The sequence below is a fragment of the Mustela lutreola genome, chromosome 6, assembly GCF_030435805.1.
Source record: "Mustela lutreola isolate mMusLut2 chromosome 6, mMusLut2.pri, whole genome shotgun sequence".
Taxonomy (NCBI): Eukaryota; Metazoa; Chordata; class Mammalia; order Carnivora; family Mustelidae; genus Mustela; species Mustela lutreola.
In genome coordinates this window covers 55426119-55439697 of record NC_081295.1, presented here as the reverse complement: position 1 = coordinate 55439697, position 13579 = coordinate 55426119, and positions in this window count along the sequence as shown.

Below are 13579 nucleotides of genomic sequence, written 5' to 3'. Positions count from 1 at the left end.
TTTGGATGGTGGTTTTAAATGCCTTAGGTTTTTGTTGGAAGCGATAACGCTCACGTGTTCTTGGCATACAACCCGTTGGCCATTCCCAGGGGTCTGGGCAATACACACCATCTGATTACAACGCACAGAAAGGAAAATTGTTGAGTAAAAACCTTGAATGTGTGGAAAAATGGATCCTCAGTATGGTCCTAACCTGAGGGCAGTGCTTTACCGTAAACACACCTTTTTGCTGTGTGTATGTGCATGTATCTCTGCTTCTTTCCTCCTCTATTCTTGTAAATTTCCAAAGCTCACCATGTTGGTGCTTCTTTGAAGAGGTCTAAGAGATTTCATATTGGGTTCCTTAAAACCAGACATTACTCACGTCTATTTCCAGTGTGTGTAGATGTTTAGATGAGAAACACATAAAGGACTTCCTAATTAAACTGTGCACATTTCACTAAAAAGGTAGTCTGATGATATAGTTTGAAATACACAAAACTTAAGGGAAGATTCTGATTGGTGACTGTGGCCTTTTGATTCAATAGATGTCCTTAAATAAAGAAAGTGGAGTTTAATGTAGGCAAAAAATACAGTAACAGCAGAAATTGTAGTAATAGTATGAAGCAGCTACAGCTTGGTTTTCTGGCCCAAGTGGAATGCTGCCCGATTCATTCCTGAGCGTGTGTGTGTGTGTGTGTGTGTGTGTGTGTTTCCTTTCATCTCAGTGCACTAGAAGTTGTCTTTTTTAGTCCTCTGGATCCCTTTAGGTGTTTATTTTTCATTGTTGTAATTGTTCTTAGTCACATCCAACCAATAATAATTTTTGCATGACCTGTGTGTTTTAAGGAAACTTTTCCGGAGCTATTCCTGTATGATATACACACCATGCTTTTTGTACAGAAAATTATTATCAGATGAAACCTGATAACAAAGATTAGAAAACAAAAATCAGAAAACGAAGATCATACCAGGAAAACATTTCATTCCTTATTTTAGTATTAGAATGGGCTTTGGCTTTTTTTCATACTTATTTACCTAAGAAGGCATTTAGATTGACTCTGAAGAAGGCTTTTGCCTTTCCTGTTTAAGTGGGGGAAGGGAGAATGTACTTTCCAGTAGGAGTTAATGAAGTTGGACAGTTGGTCACTGGAATTTAACAAAGGCCTTCCAAAAGATCAAGATAATGAGGTTTCTTCCTGAATGTCTCTGCAGGTTGTTTTAAAGGACAGATGAGCAACTAAAAAGTATTTTCCCTCTTCAAGAAGGAATTAATGTTCTTATTTATCCTTTTCCTAAAAGAAAGGAAGTAGAAAAAAATCAAATGCCTTGACCAATCTGACTTGTTTTAAGTAGAGGATATCACTCTGTCAGTGCTCGCTTCTCCGCAAAAATGCATTTGAAATAAACCTTAAAATGCAGAGAGACAAGAAAACCATTATTCTCTAAATTGCTATATTACTGTTAAACCAAATTTAAAGGGAATCTTGAACAGTGCCATATATCCCATTATTTTGACAATCCATCAATTTATGAAAGTAATCTGAGCACACACTTCAATTTATTAGAGGTAATTGTTCTGGGAATGCTAACACCCAAGCTCAGTAAGATCAATAATAAGCTTATACCTGAATTTGGGGTTATGGTTGAACTTGAATCCAGTCTATTTAACTTACTTCTCAACTGTTCACATCCTATAAATTGTCTTTATTACATATATTCAATAGAATATTTATCTTCTCAAGTAAAATAATCTTATTTGAAGCAATGCATGCGATTACAATTAATAGTGATTGCTTTTTCATCTCTTGACTATTTCAGCACATTTTATGTATTTTTATCAGATGACAACTGATAGCCCTTTAATTAACCCACCTTGCAATTAGTTCACACTGGGCATTTGAGTTGGAACTCAAAGTCCCAGTTTAATAAGTATTTGTTGATTCATAAATAATATTCATGCCTGGTTACTGGAGAAAAAATTCCCAAACTTGAGACTTAACAGGGGCTGTAGACTATATTCTCAACTGGTGTAGCTTCTTGTAAGGTGCAATTTTATAAAAAAAGATTTCACAGTTAACTCTTGGAGTGGCTGTCTGGATGAAATTTGTGTTTGGTGTTTATTAAATGCTCATTGTGTATCAGGAAATTAGGACATGGACCCTGTTCAGAGGCACATCTAATACATCTAATACACGGAGTAGTCAGAACATGGAGTAGTCAGAACAAAACCACAGGTCAAGCGCCCTTTCAGCTATGCAATACTGACTGTGAAAAATGTCTAGATTATGTAGACATTTACTATTTCTCCAACCCTAGTTTCTAAATAAAGCTGATTTCCTAAAGGCCTTGTGACCTTAGGCAAGTTCCTTAGACATCTAGTGTCTGAGCTGTAGACATGTAATTTGTAATGATGGAATAATAGCATTATTATCGTAATTAAATGAACTAATATTTGTGAAGAAATTAGAAAAGTTACTGACACATAGTCTAAATAAATGTTGGTTTAAGTAAAATCAATTTAAGGATTTCTTGGGCAAATTTTTTTTGTACAGTTGACAAAAGTGGTTGTTATAAATTATAAGGAATGAAAAATTATCCTTGAGATGGAGAGAAGAAAGACTGTGTATATTGAGAGAGAATACACAGAATTCTGTGTATCAACTGAAATTGAGAGAGAATACACAGAATTCTGTGTATCAACTGAAATAAATGATCTAATTTCTTTAACAAAATAATTACAGGGATAAAAAATGGAAAGCTCTGATTAAGAGTCTAAGACACATAACAATCACAAAGTATGGACCTTATTTGATTTCTAGCCTAACTAAATTGTAACACAAAAATTGTAGGGGTGCCAGGATGGCTCAGTCAGTTAGGTGACCAACTCTTGGTTTCAGCTTAGGTCATGATCTCAGTGCAGAGTCTCTTCCTCCCTCTCCCTCTGCTCCTCCTACCCTCCGCCCCAGTCTCTTAAATAAACAGAATCTTTTAAAAAACTTCTAAGGGAGGAGAGAAATATAAACATTAATTGTATATTTGATAATGTTAAAGAATCCCTGCTAAAGTTTGAGGTATGATAAGGGTATTGTGGTTGTGTTTTTTAAAGGAGTCCCTATATTTACAGGCATTTTTTTTATAGGAAAAATTATAGGTATTTGGAATTCAATTCAAAATACCTGTTTGTAGGGGCGTCTGGGTGGCTCAGTGGGTTGGGCCACTGCCTTCGGCTCAGGTCATGATCTCGAGGTCCTGGGATCGAGTCCCGTGTCGGGCTCTCTGCTCAGCGGGGAGCCTGCTTCCTCCTCTCTCTCTCTCTCTCTGCCTGCCTCTCTGCCTACTTGTGATCTCTCTGTCAAATAAATAAATAGAATCTTAAAAAAATAAAATAAAATAAAAAATACCTGTTTGTATATGTAGATATATAGATGAAATGGGATTGTTCAAGAATTTATAAATATTGAAGCTGGGGGATAGGTACATGAAGGTTCATTGAACTGTTCTTTACACTTTAACACATGTTTGTAATTTTTCAGGATAAAAACATTTTAAAACTGAAAAAAGAAAGGAAAAAGTATTTAGTGGAAAAGCTATTCTTAGAGTTATTACTGTTATAATCATATCTGACATTCACAGAGTGCTACAGATAAATTATCTGTTTTACAGCACCTGGGTGGCTCAGTGGGTTAAGCCTCTGCCTTCGACTCAGGTCATGGTCTCAGGGTCCTGGGATAGAGTCGCACATCGAGCTCTCTGCTCAGTGGAGAGCCTGCTCCCCTACTCTCTCTGCTTGCCTCTCTACCTACTTGTGATTTCTCTGTGTGTCAAATAAATAGAATCTAAAAAATAATTTTAAAAAGTTACCTGTTTTATTCTTTAAGACAGCTCTGTGAGGTAGGTCCAATTATAATACCCATTTAACAGATGATAATGTAGCCTCAGTCTCTGCTCTTAATCAGCCTGTCTTTTTGAGGGCATAGATACCTAAATGAAACAGTTCCCTCCTGAAAATTGTTGTGCAGACCTGTTAGTCTGAACAGGTAATCACATCCTCATGAATGATGTTTTAACAAGGTGTTCACTAGATATACTACAGGTACATGAATGTCACTAGTGATGGGAAAAAGGTGGGTGTAGGAATGAGCTAATATACCAACCCTGTGTGTTTAGGCAAGTTCCCTTTTTATCTGAGCTTCAATTGTCCTCACCTGTAAAACTTATTCTTTCAGTGCCTGTTTCATAGGTGGTTGTAATGACATATGACTTGAAAACCGAGACGCTCAAAGGGATCAAGTGAAGAGTACATTTAGCTTATATCCTCAGGGCTCAGCATAGTGCTTAGAAATGTGCCCTTCCAACTAGAAGGTATTATTCTGAGTGAAATAAGCCAATCAGAGAAAGACAATTACATATGATCTTCCTGATATGAGGAATTTAAGAGGCAACGTGGGGGGTTTCGGGGTTGGGAAGGAAGAAATGAAACAAGATGGGATCAGAAGGGAGACAAATTATAAGAGACTCTTAATCTCACAAAACAGAGGGTTATGGGGTGGGGGGACGTGTGTTTGGGTTATGAACATTGGGGAGGCTGTGAAGTGTGTAAGCCTGATAATTCACAACCTGTACCCCTGGGGCTAATAATACATTATACATTAATAAAAAATTAATTAGTTTTAAAAATGTGCCCTTCCTGGCTGCCCTCTTGATTTCTGCCTCCCTCCCTCTCTACTTTCCGATTAGAAGAGGTCTCCTGTGCCACCAACACACTCTCAGATGTCAGCTTTCTCTGTTCAAAGGATAACTGTGGTGAATGAGTAAAACAGTGCAAGAAAAATCACCTAAGATGACTTTGCCCTGTTGTGTGCTAATTACACACAGGCTAGACTCTAAAGCCTTCAGTGGTTCAAGTTATGAGGTTGTATGGTATTCACTTTACCTTTAGCTTTCATTACTTTGCCAAGTACAGTAATCTTTAGTCTGAAAATACTGAAACAATCATTGTTAAAGTGGAAGGTCAAGATGTGAATGCAGTACAAGAGAAGACAAAAACTTGATTGAATGAGGGTGAAAAATACCAGAAGAGCTAGTCAGACATCTTTATAAAAGTGTGATGGAGAGTCTTAGAAGGTTTCTAGTGAATCAAATGTGGGCAAAGGTGGATCAGAAACTAGGAATAGGTAATTTATATTCACAGTGGTAACCTGGACTCAAGACCTAGTACGTTTTATTAAACATCTGAAAGATGAAGTGGGAATCACTGGGAGACAGGGACAGTATGGATTCATGAAGAATAAGGAATGCCAAATTAGGCTCATTTCCTTTACGATGAGTGACTAGGTCATGGGGCTGTGATGCTTGTGACTCTAAGATTTCAGTAGTTCATGTAATATACACTCTCAATTGATTCATATGGACAATGTGTGGTAATGTTCTTAGCCTCTTGAATGTCATGCCAAAAGGAAGGTCTCCTCTGCTCTGGGTATCAGTGCCTTAGAGGGATGCTGACACTGAGGGTGATATGAAGACTGGAAATTATAATTCATGAAATAGTTGAATGGGTTGGGGATGTTGTAGCTTAAAGAGTCATGGTGGGATCGATGAGCACTGCTGAACATTTGAATCCAGGGAAAAGGAGAGGAGAGAAACTTCTTTTTGTATAATTATGGGGAATTGCTTCCACACATCTCTGGACAAAAGTGAAGAACATGACTGGAGTTCTGTGAGACTGAAGTCCCCAGTGATCCAGGTGGTAAGTAGTAAGGGCCTATCCTGAGGGACCCACCGTGCACATGGAAGGGGGGATGCTATGCAGGGGTTAAAGGCAACAATATTGCTGACCAATTCAATGTGGAGGACAGAATGGGGAGAACTTTTTGTTTTGTAATTTCACCCAATTGCACATAAATGTGATCTAGTCTTTTGAATGTACCACTTTGGTGGTATTTTTGCCTTATTATCTTTATTTATAAGCCATTTGAAGTCAGGAACTCTGCTTTACTCATCCTTATATTTCTAATAGCTACTGAGTCAATTGTTAGTAAGTATTGATTTCAATGAGTCATTTGTAAAACATTAATATAGCTTCATGCATTGCATAAAAATGTTAACCCTGGCAGCAGTAGTTATTATTTTTGTCACTTTCAGTTGTTTTCAAAAATAAAGATGTGTTTGTTGTTGTTTACAATAGGGGTTCGAGAAGACAAAAATGAGACCCAAAATTGGGGATAGTTGTGGCCTCTTCTGACTTAATCATGATAGAAGACTTGTTCATATCTAGAGGGCAAAAGCCCTTTATTATTTATTTAGTTATTTAGTTATTTAGTTAGATAAGATAGAGAGAAGAGGGGGGAAGGCAGAAGGAAAGAGGATCTTCAGCAGACTCCACATCCAGTGCAGTGGCTGAGGCGGGGCTTGAACTCTGAGATTATGACCTGAGCAGAAATTGAGAGTTGGAAGCTTAACAGACTGAGTCACCTGAACACCCCAAGCCTTTTATCCTTTTATTGCCCTAGTCATAAGGTTGAAGGTTCTCCTTAACTTAGTTGAATTTAACAAATAATTACTGAATATTCTATTTTCATAGTAAGTGTTCAAAAAAGTGCAGATTTATCAAAGTTATCAAGTCAGGTTTTGAGGAGCCTTTGAAATGGAGTCCACCATGGATGGGGAAAAGGTGTTCATTACTCAAGACCTTGCATAGGCAGGGTTGAGGAGGTGGGATGGGGTTCATCCGTTGTTCAAAAGCACAGACAATTTGAATTAGAACCAGATTCTGCCACTGACTAGCTGTATGACCTTGGGCAAATTATCTAAACTCTGAGTTTCTGTTTCCTCACCTGTACAATGGAAATAGTAATAGAACCTACCCAAATGGTTGTTATGATACTCAAGTGACTTATGACATATGATACACACTTAGAGTGGTGCCTGGGTGGTAAGTTCTATTTAAATGTTTATTACCGTTATTTGCAAGACCTATCAGAGAAAGTTTCCTTGGGAAAGTAATAGGGAATGGCTAATTACCTTCCTTCACCACTTTGTTCCCTCTCCTGGTTTCACAGTGGAGTTGTAGCTTGTTTGACTTGCAAAAAAAAAAAAAAAAAGGCTAGATGAAAAGGGGAGGAAGAAATGAAAGAAAGGAAGTGAAGAGATGACAGACAATATTAGGGTGCTTTTCATCTCTACCAGGAGATGAAGTCCATGGAGCACTGATAGACAGTAATTCCCTGGAAAAACAAATTCCAGAGTTTATACAAACAGCTATTGATTGGTTATTATAAATTTTACAAGTGAAGCATTCAGCTAAGTATAGAGCTAACCTGGAAGGCCCAGAAAATCAGCAGTTTGATCTGGCAGTACAATTAAGTCAATGAATGGCTGCTAAGCTACTCTCCATGTATTGACTCTTGTTGATTTAAAGGCCAAGGGCTTCTATCTATCTCAGCTGCATTTTAGTTAATGACGTTTAATGATATTTTTATGCTAATAACCTCAACTTGGTGACATCCTGAGTTGCATCTCTGGCTTCTATACTATAACTTTCTTTGATTACCAAGTTTTTGGTAGTAAATTATGTTAGTGAATAATTTGTATTAATAGAAACAAAACTACAAATGAGCAGAAGAATCTTGTTGGGGATGAAGAATCTTTATGACTAATATTTTTTAGTAATAGAGATTGAATGAAAAAATGAGTATATTTCAGAATTATTTCAGTTTACATCAAACTTCTTAAGTTAATAGGACAAGCATAAAATATATGATAGCCACTAATGACAAAGAAGCCAGAGGCATGTTGAACTGTATTCCAAGACATATAAACCCTGAAAATAAAAGGTGGAAAAAAGTTACAAAAGCATTTTGGCCTGATGCTCATAACCATTTGCCCTGATTAATGTAAGGGAAATTATAATCTCCAAATGTAGAAGAATGATTTTTATATTGTGTTACCATTACCAAATCTGTATGTGTATGTGTGTGTTTCTGGGCATATGGACATAAAAAGCGATTAAATCAGAGTTTTCTTAACATAAAACTTTATTGTCATCACTGTGTCAATTGTTGTCATTCAAGCTTCTGATAAATTTATTTTCTTTCCTCTTTCTTATTCGTGATCTGCTCATTGCACTTCATATTTCTCACTAGACAGAAGCTGTTTCATTATATGGTGTAAAATAAAATACATCAAGATTATTGGCACATAAGGGTGCTTTCCCATCGGAGGAGACTTACAATTTTGTATTCGTCTTAGTCAGTTTGAACTGCTGTCACAAAATACCACAGATTGGGTGGCTTATAAACAGCAGAAATTTATTTCTCACAGATCTGGAGGCTGGGAAGTCCAAGATCAAGGTGCTGGCAGATTCAGTGTCTGGTGAGAAACAGCTTCCTGGGTCATAGACACCATCTTTTTTCTCTGTCCACACGTGGAAGGAAGGGGCAAGGGATCTCTCTGGGGTCCCATTTATAGGAGAACTCATCTTATTCATGAGGGCTCCACCCTCGTGACCTAATCATCTCCCAAAGGCCCCATCTCTTAATACCATCACCTTGGAGTTAGGGTTTCAACACACAAATTTTTGGGGAACAGAAACAATTCATAGCAGTAGTCAATAGAATTAATAGAAAACACAATTTCTACCTATTTAGGCTTTGCATTTGAACATGTAGAAGACTACCTCTTATCTTAAGCAAAATGATTGCTTTATTTTCCTTTTTTTGTTGTTGTTGTTATTCTTAATTTTCCCCCCAACTATTTACTTAAATTCTAGTTAGTTAACATATAGTGTAATATTGGTTTCAGGAGTAAAATTTAGTGATTCATCACTTACATCTAACACCCATCTAACAAATGGTCTCCTTGGTACCCATCACTCATTTATCCCACCCTCACCTACCTCCCACCATCAACTCTTTGTTTGTTCTCTATCATTAAGACTCTCTTAGGGTTTGCTTCCCTCTGTCTTACCCCTTCCCATACGTTCATCCATTTTCTTTCCTAAATTTCACATATGAGTGAAATCATATGGTATTTGTCTTTCTCTGACTCACTTCTTTTTCTTAGCCTAATACACCCTAGCTCCATCCACATTGTTGCAAATAATAAGATTTCATTCTTTTTGATGGCTGAGTAATATTCCTGTGAGTGTGTGCATGTATGTGTGTGTCTGTATACATACATAACATATCTCCTTAATCCATTCACCAGTTGATGGACACTTGGGCTCTTTCATAGTTTGTTATTGCTGATAACATGCTGCTATAATCATTGGGGTACATGTAGCCCCTTTGAATCTATATTTTTTTATCCTTTGGGTAAATATGTAGTAGTGTAGTTGCTGGATTGTATTTTTAACTTTTTAAGGAACCTCCATATTGTTTTCCAGAGTGGCTGAACCAGTTAAACAAAATGATTGCTTTAAAACTCAAAATGTAGATCTGAGGCAATGGTAGGTCTTCCATGCCTATGTATAGATTACAAAGGTAATCTGATTTACATAATAATAATTGAGAATGTTCATCTTCATAGATAAATATACTACAGGACCAAATTTCTTGAAAACAATTTATTTCATGTACTCCTTCTGTATTCCTAGTGTGGGTTGTTATATCATCAATTTATCTTAGTAACTTCATTTTTTATTTCCTTGTTTATTTATATATGTACGTGTGTTTGAGTGATATGTGTCTCTTGACTTCCTTTCTCCTTCAGAGCAAAATTTCAAGGACCCATTCATTACTCCTCTGACTTCATCTGCTATTACCTTTTCTCTTCTCACTCTACTTCATACCAGGTACTTAGACTTTCATGTGGTCACAATAACAGAGAAGAGAAAAGAGTTGTTAATACACATGGCTAAACCCAATTTTACCTCCAGCCCCGGTTATAACAAAGAAAGTCTGAGAATTTGCATTTCTGACAAAGTTTCAGGTGCTGCTGCTGTGCAGGGGACTGTATTACTATTCCAACTCACTGACCTCCTTTCTGTTCCTAGAATACAAGACTTGTTCCCACCTCAGGGCCTTTGCACTTGCTGTTTGCTCACTTAGAAACTCTCTTATGATAATCCTTCAGGTATTTCTAAAATGTTATTTTCTCAAGAAAGCTTACTTGGATTTCAAATCATTATCTCCTCTTTACCCATAGAACTTTCTGATTTTTTTCTATTAATATTTTACCCATTTGACATATTATACACTTTATTTTCTTATAGAAGGTTTTCCCCTCCTTTGTCTCCTTACTAGAATGTAAGTGCCAAAAGTGTAGGGAATCCTTATACTTAGTTGATACATTTAGGACCTTCAGCAGTTTCTAGTACAAGCAGCCTCAACTGATGCATGCAGATTGAATGACCGATCAGGATTAACTAAGCATTTTTAAAAGGTTCCAAAAGAATTATTGAAACTACCACAAAACAGTGTGTGGATAGTGATGGCCATAATTATTGCAATGCTGAAGCATCACAACCCTCAAGGACTGTGAAGAAAATCTTTGATTTTCAGGAGCTTATATCCTGAAAGAGATGAGATTATTAACCCCATAAAGAAACTGATTAAACCAAATGTGACTAAATACATGACTAAGGCCTGGAACTGTACTGAATGCGAGATAATTAAGGTATCTGCTGGGGTGAAGCTAACTGCCTCCTTGCCAAGAACTTCCTTATTTTTGTTGTTTTATTTGCATTAAAGGATAATGCTTTTATGAATGGCCATTTTTTTCAGAAAAGATCCAAGCTGACTTATAATGAATATAAATATATTTAATAAATAAAAGAGGATAAGGAAATAATTTTATGAAATTTGATAATATATTAGATAGTAACACATTAATAGAAACCATTATTTCATATTAAACATCATTGATTTTTTTGCTGTAGCCTTATATCATAACTTTACAACCTTTGCTCTGTGTTCTTAGTTTTTGATGTAACAGAATAAAATGTATTTGTCGTGCAAGAATTTTTTTTCTTTCCTTGTATTTCTGTGGATAAAAGATCCTTGTCCTAAAGTCTAGATTTCTAATTTTGTCTCTGATGCCCTCCTTCTAGTAAGTGCATAATTCAGCTCATTACTTCTGACTTTTAAAATCAACTGATTCCTTAGTAAAAACAAAAAACAGTGAGATACCAAGCCTCAAATAATGTGGTCATGTTTCATTATGACATTAGTTCAGAATCTTTTTAGGTATTTTTTTTTTAGCTCCCAAGTTTAAGCCTAAAACATGAATTTTTATCCATGAATTATATACTTATGAAATTTTCAATATATTACCATGATGGAAATTTTTGGAAAGCAGAAAGAAATGTTAATTATTCCATCATCATTTGTAGTAATCTCTCTCAAGCCCTTCTCTGGAATTGATAGAGAAATTTTTCAAGCCTTGCCAAGTAATAATTATAGTATTGAAAAAATGACAGCTTGTGTGTGCTAACTGTGAGCTGTGTACTTTTATTGGAAACATGCAAATTAGGGCTTATAGAAAGCTGTATAATAATGGCCTCTAATTATGTCATATATCCCTGAAATTGTATCATATTTCCATATGCTGGCACTGAGGAGGACACCATAGTGTGTCCTCTGGTGACACACTGGTGGGATCTGACCTCATGACAGGCTCAGTGAAGTCAGGAGTGAACACAGGAACTGACACTAGCAAAGAGATGTCCCGCACTTAGGCATTTCCCAAAAGAAATACACGAAGAGGCAATTTGAAGCGTGTTGGAATTTGCTCGGAACCCAGATTTCTGCTTTTAGAGCTACTTACTATGTACTTAAGGAGACCTCAGACAATTGGAAGCAATTTGTAGGTTGCTGCATTTTTTTTTTTTTTTTTTGCCTTATTGCCCTATAGCAGTAAACTGTCAGAATATAACAGGATTGGAATGTGATGCTTGTTTCATTTGCTTTTACAGCCAGTATGACCAGTTTAACTTTGAAAAAGAAACCTAGCAGTCAATGCGTTTGCTTACAGATTAACGCTGTTATCAGTGTCGATTCTGACATTCAGAAAGTCACTGCTTCTTTTTTTTGTGGCAGTATGATTTAAACATGCACAGGCAGGGAAATGCAGTGTTCAAGGAGGACAGGTCCTGGTCTGGAGTAGAAGAAATTTACCTGGACCTAGCATAGTGCTTATCACCTAGGGCTTATCACATAGTGCTTATCACATAGAATGGGACATCAACATGTGCCTGTCTATAGTTCCAGCTGCTTTGATCTCATGAGTATAACACTCTCAATATTCAAGAGTCTGGCTAAGGAACGTAAAAGCAATCATTGGCATGAAAGCTTTAATAAGTGGCACCCATAGTCACTGGTACTCTAAGTGGGATGTCTTATTTTTCCTAGTAAGTGGGAAAATGTAGAAAATGCTTCTCTAAGATGGAATGAATTTTCCATTAAGCACACAAAAGTCAAACTTTGTCTTCTGAGTGCTGTTCAACACTGTCACCCTCTCCATCACATCGGAGGGTCAATGGTAGTTTGGCATGTGCTTCCGCATCCCTAATATCAATTCAATACAGTTATGGACTTTGAGGATAGAACTTCACCACAAGTTTAAGATCATGGTGTAAGCAACCCTTAGTCAACGTATGTTTCTCAAGACAGTTTTGGAACCTGTGTCAAATTTTGCATTTTCTTAAGTGAGGATAACGTATGTCATTTATCGGAATTTTGGGAATAACCAAATATCATTTGGAGCCAAATCCAATGAATAAGAGTTATAATCTGAGAGGTTAATATCATGTTTGGAGAAGATAAAAACCATTTTTTTGAGCCAAAGAATTACTGTACTAAAGGTAATCACTGGCCTTTGCCATGTATTTGTGTCATACAGAATTCCTTAAGTTTTGGCATAAGTTTTTCATATTTTGACATGTGAAAACTGATTTGGGCTGTATGTATACTCTATGGTATATGCAGAGATCGGGATTTGCTACTCCAATGAAACCATATCTCAAGGAAGAAATCTTGGTGTCCAGTTATAATTTTGATATATGAGCTTTTTGGAGTCTGAGGATTTTAGAGTTTCCAATAAATACACTGAACATTTTATATCTAGGTTATATTTTTAAAATATTTTTAAAAAATTTAAAGTGTATTTTTACCTATTCTTTCTGAGGTTGAGAGGAAATGACCCATCTTAATTTTTTGTTGTCATCCAAATTACACAACATAATCTTTCCAGAAACTTTTCTGGAAGTGGCACAGTTCCTTTCAGAGCAAGTCAATTTGTTTTAATTCTACTATTTAGACATCATCTGATTTGGGTCTTAGTTTTCTTATCTGTGAAAGCAGAAGGCTGCACTAAATGAACATTAATATCCTTTCCAGCCCTAATATTTTATCATTATCTCCTCTTTGCTAGAGTATAGCCCCCTCGTTACAATTTATGTCTTATTGAAATTAATGGGATCTTTGACATTTTTAACATTTTTGTGAATGAATCCCAGAGACTGACCGAATAATCATTTTGTCTGGCAACCTAAACATCTTCCACGGCCTTCTAGAAAAGTTTGTTGGCACCAAAATTGGGACTCTGAATATTCTTTCCTTCTCAGAAGCTTCTGTTGGCATGTCAAGTGGGTGTGTTGAAG